Here is a 12,276-nt window from a genome sequence, read left to right as displayed (position 1 = left end):
AGATCACAGCTTCGTGCTCAAAAATCTACTAATCTTCTTTCTTTTACGCAGCTGAAAGAAGCCGGCAGAAACAACTGAGCTGATCTGGGCTTTCATGGACAGATCATTACTTATGATGATCCCCAAACTTTTAGAAGAAACAGCTGGCACAAATGATTTACCCAATGTCGGGGGCCAGAAGTTGGAGTGCCAAGGATTTGCTGGACCACCGGTAAGAATAAGCTCAGTTTTCTCCAGGTTCAACTTCAACTGGTTGTTGTTCATCCAGTCGCTAATGAAGACCATCGTGTCTTGAACATTGGACTCGGACAAAGCAGATGGATTAATGTTGAACACCAGTTGAAGGTCATCTGCGTAGTTAAAAAATCTGACATTCCTTTTCCTCAATGAATGAATTAAAGGAAGAAGATAGAGATTAAAAAGCAGCAGGGAAAGAGAGGAGCCCTGAGGAACCCCACCGGTAATGTCTCTATGACTAAAGGAGAAGTTGGCGAGGTGCACCGCTTGGGACCGGTTGCTCAAAAAGGAGGAAAGCCACTTTAAAGGTTGGGCCCTGAATTCCCACGTTCCTGACACGGTTGATCAGAATACCATGATCAACCGTGTCAAACACTGCAGAAAGATTCAAAAGTATCAGGGCCTGGGTGATATCTGTATCTGCCCCTTCTCTGAGCTTATCCATGACAGAGAGAATGACCGACTCGGTCGAGTGGGCAGGTCGAAAACCCGCTTGATGAGGAACTAGAAGTTGAAAATGCTCGACAAAGGAGCTAAAATAATTAGCTACGTGCGCCTCTAAAAAAATTCTCAGATAGGGTAACAAGGAAATAGGGCGATAAATTCAGAGAGCTGAAGAATCGGCGCCCGTTTTTTTCAAGATTGGAATAATTTCTGCCCTTTTAAAGGAATCCGGGACAATGCCAAGCTCAAGCGAGTTGTTCAAGAATGAGCGAGGGGGGTCAGGACATGTGGTAAAAGCTTCTCGAAGAATATAGGAAGGACAGCAATCCAAGGGGGAGCCAGAACTGACTTTAATTAGTAGATTCAAAAATGTCTCCTCTGAGATCATGGGAATTCGGTCAAGACAATGTTAACTCAGGTAAATATTAGAATCCTACGTAAGACAAGCCACAGGAGAGATACTGGCCTTGATAATAGCTATTTTCTCTAAAATGTATAAGTTAAGAGAATCGCATAGCGTTTGTGAGGGAACTGGATTTAACGTAACTCTGTCCGGCTTCGAGAGTTGGTCGACTATGGAAAAAATCTCTTTAGATTTATTAGATGCATTAACAATCTTTTACGAGAAATAGTTAGCCTTGGTTTGTGTAATCAATTTTTTATATTCTTCCATCAAGACTAAGTAAGGGGCTTTTTTGTCTGGAAGGTTATGACGACGCCATCGGCGTTCAGCTTGTCTAAGTAAGAGTTTCTTTATTTTTAGATCATCCGAAAACCACTGTTGAGCATCGTGCGGCCTAATGATCTTAGTTTTTTTTTAGGGGAGCAACACAGTCACTAGCAGACTCCAGCCATGATTGAATGCTCTCAGCCTGAGTCTGAAAAACCTCTAGTGTGGAGGGGACGTGCTCACTAAAAGTGAGCGAAAGTGGGTCATATCTGCTCGTCTCCAATTTCTAAACATTTGATTCTCAATTAGTTGGGGTTTTCGGAGAAAGAATGCATTGAAGAGTAAAAGTAATGAAATAGTGTTCCGGCCAGACACACAGAGCTATTAAAGGAGTGAAGATCTTCAGATTTAATGTCCAAACTTGGTCTAAGGTATGTCCCTTTATATGAGTGGCTTCCCTCACATGTGGGATACTATTCATCCCCGGAAAAAGGTCAACAAATTCCCTTGAACTAGAGCTCTCCCGATTGTCGCTAGGCCAATAATTGAAATCCCCAATTACAAGAATCCTGGCGTGATTAATTACGAGAGGAGATATCATCTCACCCAGTGCCTGAGGGAAGGCATATTGCCGGTAGGTCTATAAAAAAAAAAGAACACAAATAAAAGATGACTGAGGAGAGTCAAATTATAACATAAAAAAGTCAGTTGTGGGCAAACCAATGGTCTCTAAAGTGGTAAACTGGAGTTACTTACATATGATAGTAGCAACCCCACCTCCCACTTTCACTGGAGATCGATTTGCCTGAAGAATGAAGAATATTATAGAGAACATTGGTCCCTATTTTCAAAGGAATAATCACATTTAGACAATAATCATACTTTAAATTGGTAGTATGTCTTTTGTCCAGCCGGCCAAGAATTTATTTTCCATATATATATAAGATTAAATTGTTTGAAACACTTGATGACAAGTGGGCACAGCCGTGACCCACGGAACAATGAGACAAAACAACGAAAAACAGAATGGCCAAAGGGCAAGATGAGATACGTCTGTACACTCGTATTTGTAAATCTTTACAGACTTAAATCATTCTTTAGTACACCATTGCACATTACAATATTGTTTAATCTAATTGCATATGGTGTATTAGGTGTCGACGACGTTTCGATGCCAGCACTAGATACTGGGCAGCATCCTCATGAAAATTAAATAACTCATTGTTGTCTTCAGAATTACAATTACACTATGCCTTTATCTCATTGCTGTGATAAGGTTCACGGGCGGGCGCAAAGGCTCGCGTTTAAATATGCAGTGAGCCAGCTGAGGAGACCGTGATATTTTGGGGATTCCAACTGAATTGTAGTGATAGCCATTCCATACGAGTGCGCGATCGCACAATTTTGAGGGCGGGAGCTCAGTGGCTTGTCCGGCTGCACAACTAAAATATCCGGGGCGCAATCATCGGTCAGCCCGGTTTCGGTTAAGATAAGTAAATCGGGCTTTGTAGATTGTAGAAGTAGGGCGATTTCAACTTGATGTTTCACCATGGAGCGAGTGTTTAAATAACACTGTCAATTCAATAGGTTTTTGGCCCGTGGGGGGGAAAGGAGTGGGCAAGAATGAATTTGTGAAAGGGGGGAGTCAAAAATTAATTCAGGAAAGTCATGTCTAGCTGTGAATATTTCTGCCTGTTCTACAATAAATTTGGACTTCGCATTGATTTCGAAAATACCCTTACACAATTTCAACTCATTACAAGAGTATCCAAGGAATTGGGCAGAAGGAGTGACCACTAGCCCCGATCGGCCGCAGACTGGCTTTCCTTTGGCGCGCCCGTTGCGCGTGCGCCCGTTGCGCGTGCGTCTGCTGCGCGTTCAGGAGAGCATCTCGTTAAATCCCTGCTGAGTTCCCGCCAACCGGCACCAACAGCCGTGACGGACCGGAAAAGCGGTTAAATAGAGGTCTCAGCTCACTCAGGAATGGTAGCACCAAGACACTGTTTAGTATTTGTGTTCTCTATAAGTTTAATAACATAACATAACTGATGTTGTAGGAATCTTAACTTGTATAGCGCTGCTTATACAAAAAACTCCTACAATATGTGCTATGACCCATTAATACTAGACCAACTCAAGCAGTCCACAAACAATAAAACCTATAATGGGAAAATGCCCACGAAACAGGATGAAATTGCATTCTGGATTGCTTGCAAGACCAAACACTTGAAAGCAGTTTAGTCCCACACAAAACCCGAAGACAAACACAGAATACAGATTGGAACATTGGAAAGTTGAAAGCACCACTGAAAACAACAGAGCAGCAGTAGCCTATATAAACTGTTATAGGTCCATTGCTATCAATTCAATGTTCTATTAAACTGTCTTTCTCTTTACCCTGCCTCCCATAAATATAAGGAGTGGGCAGGTGAAAGCGAAAGGCAGAGGCTGTGCTGCAGGGAACACCAGAGCCTTTGCTTTCCCTCAGCTAACAGAATCACTTGAGCCTCTGAAGGTGGAAGGGGAATGCTGCTCAGCCCCTGGGTCTCCCTGACCTGGCTGAACACGTTAAAGCAGTTTAGCCTTTCACAGCTACTGCTGTGGATTTTCAACAGTTAATTACGGAGGCCCTGCATGTGGCTGTTGAATAATCACAGCAACAGCTGTGAATCAAAGGCTTCATAGATTTCAAACCCCTCAAGCTCAGATAGGCCATTGTTTTTATAATTAGGGCATTCTGCCCTGAAAGGGCAGTATGTTTTAATAACCACCTTGCCCGCCGTAGCGGGCTATACCGGCTATTAAAGGCACGCTCTCTTGTTAAAGGCTTGCCTTTAGCGCTGAAGTGGGACTTTAATATCTGGTATAGCCCACTACGGTGAGCTATAGGGTTATATGATGTGTTTTTCACCTGGGAGGGTGACACCTGAAGAAGAGAGCACCACCTGGGGAAGTATATTTGTAAACATTTATACCAGGCTTCTCCAACAGGTAGCTCGTGAGCCACTGATATCCCTCCAGCTACCTGTAAGTAACTCTCCTGTGTGAAGACCAGTCTATTAAATTAGCAGCTTTTGCTTGGTTGAAATAATATACATATCCCAAAAGAGAGATTGTATATTCAAAAGGAAAATATGGTTATTTTCAGAACTCATAAGCTTATGTTTGCAGAAAAATGGCTGAATTTCCAAAATATATTTAAAGATGATATTTGAGTGATAAATTGGCATTGGATAGACTTTTTACAAATTGTATCACTTTGGTGCCAGAGGCATTGCAGCTATGGCTATTATGTATTACCCATGTAAAGGCATTCCACATTGACAAAGACATTTTTACATTACAGATGCCAATCATGCCTGATGCACTGAGGTGATGGTAAATAGTAATCTTGCATATGGTGGCCACTGATGTAACCTTTGTGGTCAGTATTACAACACTAATAATAGTAATAGCTCTCGATGAGTTTCATTGAATGTAAGTGGCTCTTATTACAGAAAAGGTTGGCGACCCCTGATCTATACAAACACTCATGGCGCACCCACACTAGCAGTTCTACCAGAAGTATTAAAACAAGTACAAAATGAGCATGGGGCGGCACCAGCTCTAAACTTCGGTATGAAATTAATGTTTCAATAGGTTCATAAATCACCATAGGTAACTCTAAGGGAGAAGTGTCAGCCCTGGTTCTAAGCCAGAGCTTGCAGCAGTTCCTGTTCAAGATTGTGAATGGGAATCACTGAAAATAATATCTGACGTTTATAACTCTGTGGACTGTGATACTTTAGGCACACAGGCCAGTAAATCCCATTTAAAATCTAAAAGTGACATTTAGAGTCCCTTTAAGAAAAACTTGTAACTGAAGTTAAAAGAAACAAAGGGGGAAAGAGAAAAGACAAACTGGATATCCAGTAACTCAGGAGTCCAATCAGGTTGGTTGGAATTTGAAGGACAGCAATAAAATTAAAAAGCCAGAACAATATCAGCAAACTGATAGGCACTCTTCCCGTTCTTTTCAGAACTCTAATGGTAAACGAACAGAGGAGGGTGGGAGTGGGCGGTCGAACAGAGTACTGAAGAAGGGAAGGATATAGCTAACAGAAAGGCGCAACAGGGTGAGAGACTGAGGTCAGAGTAAAGAGAATAGAAAGATTGTGACTCAAAAACTCAATTCAAAAAGAAGTAAATGGCTGGACTTTCAATGAAAAATTCCATACCAACTACGAATATTTCTTCGGACTGGAAACTGGGCAAGACTGCTGCTCGATAGCACAGCAAAAGTAACAACAGTGCATCAGGCTCTCCAGAGGTTTCTGGAGACCAGTCCAACTGATGTAAGCTAATGTAATTCCTCAATAGGGTTTACAGTTTGGATATCCACGCACAAAGAAAGTCATTTTCTGGCTACATTTATCGGTAAACTATGACAGTTCTAGCACAGGGTGACTGCAAACATAGGGAAGCACACCTAGTAGAAGAGGTGATATGAGTAGCCTGTTCGTCATACTATACAAGGATATCGGGGACATTTTTGAGAGTGGGCTGTCTCAACAAGCTCCAGCCTTATACAGGAACCAAGCAGGGTGCAACAAACACTCTGTTCCAGATGTGAGCTCCAAGCACGGGCTCAACATACCAAGAAGCCAAAAGCAAAGTGCTATATAAAAACAATACTAAATCAACTATCCAGGCATTATAGCGTCTTTGTCTTTCACTAATGATTACTCTTGTTTCCCCCAGTTTCAAAACCAGACAGATACCATAGAATAGCTTTAGATCATTGAAATCAAAACACATACATGGATATACACAGTTCAAAGTACCCACATCACAAGCTTAATGACAAACCTAGTAGAGAAAAAATATATAAAACAACCATGGACATTTCCAAAGCAGTCAGAACATGCCACCTGAAAGAGAGTATCTAACTGCATTCAGATTTGATGGAGTGCAATAGTCTTGAACAGGCATGCATTGCACTGAGCCCCAAGAAACTCGAGAGGCAAGGTAGCTACTCCATGCTCTCAGTGTAGTGCATAGAAGCAGTTTGTAGCGTGTTAGGACAATTCTAATCATGTTAGAACAATTAACTAGCAACATGCATCTGTTCTGTTTTAATTATATTTTGTGTGGTTATTAATCATTTACTAAGCAACAGGATGAGAATATGGAGAAAAAAACACTTTTAAACATATTTAATGTATTTTTTGTTGTGCAGTGCTCGAGTATGCTATTTTAAAGAACTTAATTGAGTTTGAATTACCACTGCATCCCTGTACTCTATATGGGAGTGGTAATAACCCAGAAAGAGCATGGCTATCACACCAGTAAGGTTGTGTGGGAGTACAATAACCTGGACTTCCCTGCTCAAGCAATGGTGCACTGAACTCAGTACCCGTCGGTGGGAAAGCCAACCTTGTAGACCTAGGTCAGAGCCCTAGATTACACAACAGTATCCATTACTTCATATGAGGATGCCTCCTCTTCTCAATTAATTCACCCACATGAATTAATTTCCTAGGTAAAATATGACAAATAATTACCAAACCAATTTAATGGTGGAATCAGTATCATCTACAGCTATTTGCTCTTTTGAATACAAAAATAATGTACGAAAACATTTTATCTACAATATATATATTATTTTTCTTCTTTTATTAACATGGACCATCTATATAAAATATGCTTTGTAAAGACTACCTACACTAATCCAGGGATTATTCATCCCTGAATAACTACTGAATAACTACTGGGCAGACCGAAACATCCCACAACAGGCCTTTCTCTATTCACAAGGTTTTAACAGAATGAGACTTCTTACCTTTTCAGGTTATTCAGTCTAGTAACTGTACCTCGTGGCAGAAGATAACTATACCTCACACCGTCTGCCATGAAGTCTTTTTTTTTTATCAAAGATGAAATTTCAGATCTTGCAGTGATGTTATCAACGATGTCGTAGAACATGTCATTAGTGGTGTAAAACTGGAGGTAATTAACAGTGCATAACACATTTTTATTTTTAGTTTAAAATGTTATATCTGAAAGAGACACATTAGTGATAGATTCCTTACCTTTGAATATCCCCAGGCGTCAGACTGGATCCGAAAAGTTTTCCTTAGCAGTACCCCTGCGCATCAGTAGGTGGCGTCCTGCGGCTCCGCGTCTGTCACTGGCGTTGTATGCGCCGAGATGATGTCACGGAGAGTACTTAGGCGCTACCATGCGCTCTGACGTCCGTTCTTTCTTTTTCCGTGCCAGCAAGCGCAAATCCGGATTGAGCACGTGCCTTAGTCACTTTTTGACTACACTTTTGAGACTTTTGTCTCCCCCCCCCTTTTTTCTCCTGGTGCACATAGGGATGGAACAATTTGGTGAGAGGTTGTTCTCCTCGGCCAGCTTAGGGCTGTGGTCGGTCAACACCGCCTGCTTGTTGGGCCGTTACTCCCACGCAGTGTGGGATTCAGTTTCTCAGGTCTTGCCTCGGTGTTCTGAGAAGGTCCAGGCTGTCCTTTCCCAAGCGATTGCTGAAGGTAAGGATGCGGCTAAGTTTGCCATCAGGTGTGGTTTGGACACCGCTGATTCTTTGCGCAGGGCACTTTCCACGACTGTGGCCTTGCGGCGCCACACCTCGTTGCTTTCGACTGGGTTCTCACCCGATGTCCAGGGCTCGCTTATGGAAATGCCCTTTGATGGCTCCCGCCTCTTCGGCGAGAAGGCGACAGTGCACTGGAGCGCTTCAAGGACTCTCGGGCCACGGCCAAGTCCTTGGGTCTTTCTACGAAGAGCCCTGCCACTCATGGGTTTCGTTCCTTTTGTGGCCAGGGCAGAGGCACCCAGGCAAGCTCCGCCAACAAGCCTGTGCAGAGCCAGCCTCAGCGCGGCCGCAGCCATGGCTTCCGCAGGGGCACGTCTGGGAACCAGCGTGCGGGTCAGTCCACCTCTAACCCTGCTGTTTCTACCTCCAAGCCTTCCTAATCCGAGCTTCAGGTGGCAGGGTCCGCCACCACCTCCACCACTGGTGCGAAATTACATCGGACAGGTGGGTGCTGCAGATAGGCTGCCAGGGTTATTCCCTTCCATTTGAGTCCTCCCCTCCAGCCATGCTGCCTCGGTGCCACCGCAAGTCTGGGGATCATTTGCTTGGCCAAGGGGGCAGTTAAGCGCGTTCCTGTGCAGGACAAAGGGAGTGGTTGTTATTCCCACTACTTTCTGGTAGGAGGACAAGGGGGGCCTACGCCCCATCTTGGACCTCCGGGACGTCAATCGCTTCCTCCAGAAGGAGAAATTCAAAATGCTGACTCTGGCCCTGGCTGCCCTCAACCCTGGCGACAGGATGGTGGCGCTAGACTTGCAGGGCGCTTATTTTCACATCCCCTTCCTGCCAGCCCACCGGCGTTACCTGCAGTTCATAGTGGGCCAGGAGCATTTCCAGTAGCTATGATCCCCTTCAGCCTTACCAGCGCCCTTCAGGTGTTCACAAAGGTGATGGCGGTGGTCGCGGCTCATATGCGCAGGTCAGGGGTGTCAGTCTTCCCCTACCTCGACGATTAGTTGTTGAAGGCAGGCTCTCCTCAGGCAGTCGTCAACCACCTTCAGACTACGGCTGACCTCCTGCTGTTCCTGGGGTTCTCCATCAACGTGCCGAAGTCGCACCTGAGTCCCTCTCAGAAGCTCTCCTTCATCGGAGCGGTTCTGGATTAAACGCTGTTTCGAGTTTATCCTCCCGAGAAGCGAGTCTGGGATATTCAGTCTATGATTCCGATCTTTTGGCCTCTATCCTGGGTTTGAGTTAGGATGACCCTATGGCTCCTGGGCCTGATGGCCTCCAGCTGGTGACACATGCCAGATGGCGTATGCGGGCTCGGCAGTGGGACCTGAAGTTCCAGTGGGCGCAGCATCGGGGCAACCTGTCCGATCATGTCCAGATCTCGGAGGGCACTGCTCAACAGTTGCAGTGGTGACTCACGAATCGCGATTGGGTCAATGGCAGAACACTCTCCCTTCTCCAAACGGAGCACACAGTGGTGATGGATGCGTCCCTCCTGGGATGGCTGGCCTCTTGGGAGAGGCTTAGATCAGAGGCCTCAGGTCCCCGCCGGAGTCCCGGCTCCATATCAACCTTTTGGAGCTGCGGGCGATCCGACTTGCACTGAAAGCATTCCTTCCCTCTGTCCGGGGCAGGGTAGTGCAGGTGTTCACAGACAACACCACCACCATGTGGTATTGCAACATACAGGGCGGGGTGGGGTCCTGGACCCTATGTCAGAAGGCTCTCTTCTGGACATGGCCAGAGCGTCAAGGCATTACCTTGATGGTTCAACACCTGGCAGGTTCTCTGAACGCCAGGGCGGACGAGCTCCGCCACCGGTGCTTGATGGATCTCGAATGGCGTCTGAACTCTGATGTGGCGCAAGGTCTCTTTCAGCAGTTGGGAGAGCCTTGGTTAGATCTATTCGCCACGAAGAGAACGCTCAATATCATCAATTCTGCGTGTTGGAATTTCCAAGGTAGCACTCGCTTAGCGACGCTTTTCGTCACGAGTGGAGTTGCGGTCTGTTGTGGCAGGGTATACTCAGACATGAGTCCCTTTCTCACTGCTCCATCAGGATTCAAGCAAGCCGGGCCGAAGAGGCTGAAATGCCAGAAACCGGTCCCCGGTAGCTTGTCTCCTTTCTGGTGAAGAATTGGCTTGGTAGTTTGGTCTGCCCTGTTCCCATGATGCACTGGGCCAGGGACAGACTCATTTGCATATAGCCAGGTTCTGAGCTGGGATGGGGCAGTGAGATAAATAACGGTGATGGATCAAGCCCTGATCTTTGGACTGGGTAAGAGTGGTCTGCTTAATTCAGACACTCTGTTCATCACCACCCCCTTTTCTGTATCGTTTTTGGCCACTATAGGTGTGGCAGGGTATACTCAGACATGAGTCCCTTTCTCACTGCTCCATCAGGATTCAAGCAAGCCGGGCCGAAGAGGCTGAAATGCCAGAAACCGGTCCCCGGTAGCTTGTCTCCTTTCTGGTGAAGAATTGGCTTGGTAGTTTGGTCTGCCCTGTTCCCATGATGCACTGGGCCAGGGACAGACTCATTTGCATATAGCCAGGTTCTGAGCTGGGATGGGGCAGTGAGATAAATAACGGTGATGGATCAAGCCCTGATCTTTGGACTGGGTAAGAGTGGTCTGCTTAATTCAGACACTCTGTTCATCACCACCCCCTTTTCTGTATCGTTTTTGGCCACTATAGGTGTGGCAGGGTATACTCAGACATGAGTCCCTTTCTCACTGCTCCATCAGGATTCAAGCAAGCCGGGCCGAAGAGGCTGAAATGCCAGAAACCGGTCCCCGGTAGCTTGTCTCCTTTCTGGTGAAGAATTGGCTTGGTAGTTTGGTCTGCCCTGTTCCCATGATGCACTGGGCCAGGGACAGACTCATTTGCATATAGCCAGGTTCTGAGCTGGGATGGGGCAGTGAGATAAATAACGGTGATGGATCAAGCCCTGATCTTTGGACTGGGTAAGAGTGGTCTGCTTAATTCAGACAGTCTGTTCATCACCACCCCCTTTTCTGTATCGTTTTTGGCCACTATAGGTGTGGCAGGGTATACTCAGACATGAGTCCCTTTCTCACTGCTCCATCAGGATTCAAGCAAGCCGGGCCGAAGAGGCTGAAATGCCAGAAACCGGTCCCCGGTAGCTTGTCTCCTTTCTGGTGAAGAATTGGCTTGGTAGTTTGGTCTGCCCTGTTCCCATGATGCACTGGGCCAGGGACAGACTCATTTGCATATAGCCAGGTTCTGAGCTGGGATGGGGCAGTGAGATAAATAACGGTGATGGATCAAGCCCTGATCTTTGGACTGGGTAAGAGTGGTCTGCTTAATTCAGACACTCTGTTCATCACCACCCCCTTTTCTGTATCGTTTTTGGCCACTATAGGTGTGGCAGGGTATACTCAGACATGAGTCCCTTTCTCACTGCTCCATCAGGATTCAAGCAAGCCGGGCCGAAGAGGCTGAAATGCCAGAAACCGGTCCCCGGTAGCTTGTCTCCTTTCTGGTGAAGAATTGGCTTGGTAGTTTGGTCTGCCCTGTTCCCATGATGCACTGGGCCAGGGACAGACTCATTTGCATATAGCCAGGTTCTGAGCTGGGATGGGGCAGTGAGATAAATAACGGTGATGGATCAAGCCCTGATCTTTGGACTGGGTAAGAGTGGTCTGCTTAATTCAGACACTCTGTTCATCACCACCCCCTTTTCTGTATCGTTTTTGGCCACTATAGGTGTGGCAGGGTATACTCAGACATGAGTCCCTTTCTCACTGCTCCATCAGGATTCAAGCAAGCCGGGCCGAAGAGGCTGAAATGCCAGAAACCGGTCCCCGGTAGCTTGTCTCCTTTCTGGTGAAGAATTGGCTTGGTAGTTTGGTCTGCCCTGTTCCCATGATGCACTGGGCCAGGGACAGACTCATTTGCATATAGCCAGGTTCTGAGCTGGGATGGGGCAGTGAGATAAATAACGGTGATGGATCAAGCCCTGATCTTTGGACTGGGTAAGAGTGGTCTGCTTAATTCAGACACTCTGTTCATCACCACCCCCTTTTCTGTATCATTCTGTAGGCCAGGCATCCCTCCACTAAAACGGTGTACGCCTACAGGTGGAACAAGTTTGTGCCATGGTGCACAGCGAAGTCTGTGGATCCCCTTTCTGAGGTTCTTTTGTTCCTTCATTCTTTAGCCCTGCAGGGCTCTGCTCTGGGGTCTATCAAAAGTTATCTTTCGGCCATTTCTGCCTTTCTAAGGCTTCCTGACCAGCCTTCTCTTTTTAAGTCCCTAGTTGTGAACCGTTTCCTTAAAGGCATTACGCATACGTTTCCTCCCTGCCTTTCATTATGCCTCAGTGGGACTTAAATCTTGTCTTGACTTTCCTGAG

This window comes from Lissotriton vulgaris, chromosome 1_2 (assembly GCF_964263255.1).
Source record: "Lissotriton vulgaris chromosome 1_2, aLisVul1.2, whole genome shotgun sequence".
Lineage (NCBI taxonomy): Eukaryota > Metazoa > Chordata > Amphibia > Caudata > Salamandridae > Lissotriton > Lissotriton vulgaris.
This window is presented reverse-complemented; position numbering follows the sequence as displayed.